This window comes from Vombatus ursinus, unplaced genomic scaffold, assembly GCF_900497805.2.
Source record: "Vombatus ursinus unplaced genomic scaffold, bare-nosed wombat genome assembly UNPS02015255.1, whole genome shotgun sequence".
NCBI classification, from domain to species: Eukaryota; Metazoa; Chordata; class Mammalia; order Diprotodontia; family Vombatidae; genus Vombatus; species Vombatus ursinus.
In genome coordinates this window covers 9498292-9501728 of record NW_020955033.1, presented here as the reverse complement: position 1 = coordinate 9501728, position 3437 = coordinate 9498292, and positions in this window count along the sequence as shown.

Sequence of the window (3437 nt, the reverse complement as noted above, 5' to 3'; positions counted from 1 at the left end):
AGTCATAGGAAGTATAGTGATCCAGAGAGAATACTAGCAAAGTGTGTATATGTGCATGTATGTATATATGTATACATATGTTATGGTATGTATATGTACATACACATATATACATATCACATATTCATGCACATATATGAATATTAAAGCCTACATTAAAAAAAACTAGCAGTACAAGGGAAGAAAAAGTAATTCCATATGTAGAGGCTATTACTCCTTATATTTAAATATTAAAGTCCCATGGTTATGAGCAGGTAGGGGAGGAACCCTAAGGAGGAAGCAGAGGAATGTCTTCAGAGCAAACAGACTCATCAGTAGACTAAACATAAAAAAGTTTCTGCAGGATTTGTGGCTTGGCTCAAAAGAAGAATTCTACCCAGCAGAGAAGAATATAGCCCTAATAGCTTCCTTGACAGCATGCTTGTCTCCTCCCTTATAATTGATGTAGACAGGGATCTCGTCCAAGGTTTTTTTGGTGTGTTTAAAAAAAAAACTACTTTATGGATAAATCATCCTTTCCCTTCATTTTTCATATTACATCCATCAGAGAATCATAGGGGTCTTGGAATCTTAAGAATATCTCTAGAATTATGGACTCTGAGATTTAAAAAGCAATTTAGTTTAACTCTTTATTTTACCGAAGGGAAAACTAAGACCCAAAGACATGAAGTAATTTGCCCAAGGTCTCAAAGCTAGTTAAGTGGTGAAGGCAGGATTTGAACCTGGGATTCTTGGCTTCCAGACCAGTGTTTCTTCCCTATACTCTGCTAGTCTGAGCCCAGCTCTATCTACTCACATCACCTCTGATGGCAATATGCAGTATTTACAACATGTGTCACTTAATAAAAGCAGTAGTTCATATTAGGGAGTAGAGTTAGGACAGTGCCCCCTCATTTTAGGATGGCAGAGAGTGTCCGACCTCCAACCTCAGAGCTTCCATTGTACAACATCCGTCCCACCCCCAAACTATCAAGAAGAATTTAGACAAGGATTGTTATTACAGTCTCTTTACTCCATACCAGAAACCAGTTGCGAGAGATAGTAATGATGGAACCATCTATATGACTTTTTACCTCACACATTTTCATATATATCATTTCATTTGATCCTCCTAACAACTCTGATAGCCTTCCAACAAGATGGGACGAGTATTATTATTTGCACCATTTTAGAGATGAGAAAACTGAGATTCTTTAAAAATGATCCTTGGAAAAATCCAGAAAAGAACAATAAACCTTTTGCTCCTGCATAGGCAAGCAATGAGGTGGGGGGTGGGGTTGGGGCAGGGGGAGAAAAGGTCTTTGTCATCTAGACCAGAGGTGTCAAACTCAAGGCCTCCGACAGTAAGTGCCTGCAAAACTCCCCAGTGCCCCTGGAACCAGATTTAAATGTAATTGGAAAATGTTTAACAAAATAACAAAAATACAACATAGAAAACATTAGCATATGGTTTTCTAAGTCAATGTGTTGCCTGCACGGATCCATTTCTAGTTTGACACCACTGCTGCAGGCAAATATTCTTCTTTCACATAGACACATTCTTTCACTAACATCTTAAAGCATTTTTAGTTTGAAAATTATGGTCGAAATGGAATTTTTTTCTTAACTCTCTCTGGTGATTTTTACACATAGTGTATACTTATGTCCTCAGTACGCTTGTACTAATAAGCCTTGTATGATGATTCAGCTCTTTAACATGAAGACCTTAGGCACACCCAGCCCCATGTAAAAAGCAATAGCGCTCCAGCTAGCTAAATACTAACCTCAAGAGCTATGTTACTTCATAGTAATCAAATGTAGTTAAAAAATTATTTCTATATAACACTTTGTTCCTCAAGTTTCCTGGATACCAAATAATGTTACTATCAACAACAACAAATGAATTTAAGGGAAAGATTAGTTGAGATATTAAATTCAAAGAGAGAAATAGAGCTTCCAGGAATGAGAAGGTGACACAGAGAAAGCGCTCAGCTTTGCTAACTCCCATTCAGATGCTCTTTTCCCTATGTCATGCTGCCCTATGAAGAGCACAGGCAGAGGATGGAAGAGGAAATGGAGTTTTGATGGAGGTTGCAATATCTGGAGGGCAGCAAGGACAACATCTAGAGAAGAATTTAGCACCAAGAACATAGGAAGAAGACTGAAGGAGAGCTAAGAGGCTCACAGGTCAATAGCCAGGGTGCCAGGGGCAAAGGAAGACTCAAACAAAAAGGGAATAATTTATAAAAACTATTGCTCCCAACTTGGAGACCAGTTGTCCTCTTGAAAAGCATTTTCCAGGGGCATCTAGGTGATGCAGTGGATAGAGCACAGGCCCTGGAGTCAGGAGGACCTGAGTTCAAATCTGCCCTCAGACACTTTACACTAGCTGTGTGATCATGGGCAAGTCACTTAACCCCATTGCCTAGCCAAAAAAAAAAAAGCACTTTCCAAAAAGGTGAGTACACAAAGACCAGGTAGAAAGCACCCCCACATTCACAAAAGTAGAGTCACAGGGTAGAGAGAGCTAACACAGCTGACCTCTCATCACTTTTAAGTCCCCCCCTGTCAAACCTCACTCCAGTACCTAGGAAGAGGACCAGTTAACATTCTTTATGTTCCCCAGTCTCTGAAAAGGCTATATATATACTATACCTATAAAACAACCCTCTATATTGAGTGTTACATTGCTTTTTATTTTACATTTTCCCCCTGAACTTAAACACCAAAAAAAAGAGCATCTTCATATACAGAGAACACAGAAAGAAGATTTTATATGAAACCACAAATCTCCATTTCCTACTGCTTGCTTAAAAGAAAAAAAGCATATAGTAAATTCTACCTGTTACTTTCAAAACTGCCCTACTCATCTGTACTTCCTTCTACACTTCCTTCTGTTCTCTTTTTTGAGAGTTACATTAATAATAATAATGATGATGATAATAGTCATAATAATAACTATCATTTATTTAACACTTCAAGGATTGCAAAGTGCTTTACAAATATAATCTTATTTGATCTTCACAACAACCCTGCAAGTTAGATACTATTACCACCATTACCCCTTTTTAGAGGTGAAGAAACTGAGGATGAGTATAATAAGTAAATATAATAAGTAATTTGCCAAGGGTCACACAGCTAGTAAGTGTCTGAGGCAGGACTTAAAGTCAGGTCTTCCTGACTCCAAGTCCAGCATTTCATCCACAAGTAATCTTCCTAAGTTGCTGTGTTCAAAACTGTTCATTGCCTGGTAACCAACATGGTCTGGAGCCTAGCCATACTCAGCTGGACTGGTCCTCAGATAACAAAAACATAATCTATTAGAATGTGAGCTCCATCAAAGCAGGGACTGTCTTGCTTTTCTATTTGTATCCTCAGCACACAGCACAGCGTTTTGCATTCAATGGGCACTTTATAAAAGCTCTTTCATCTATTCCTTTATTAGTTCATTTGTTCAT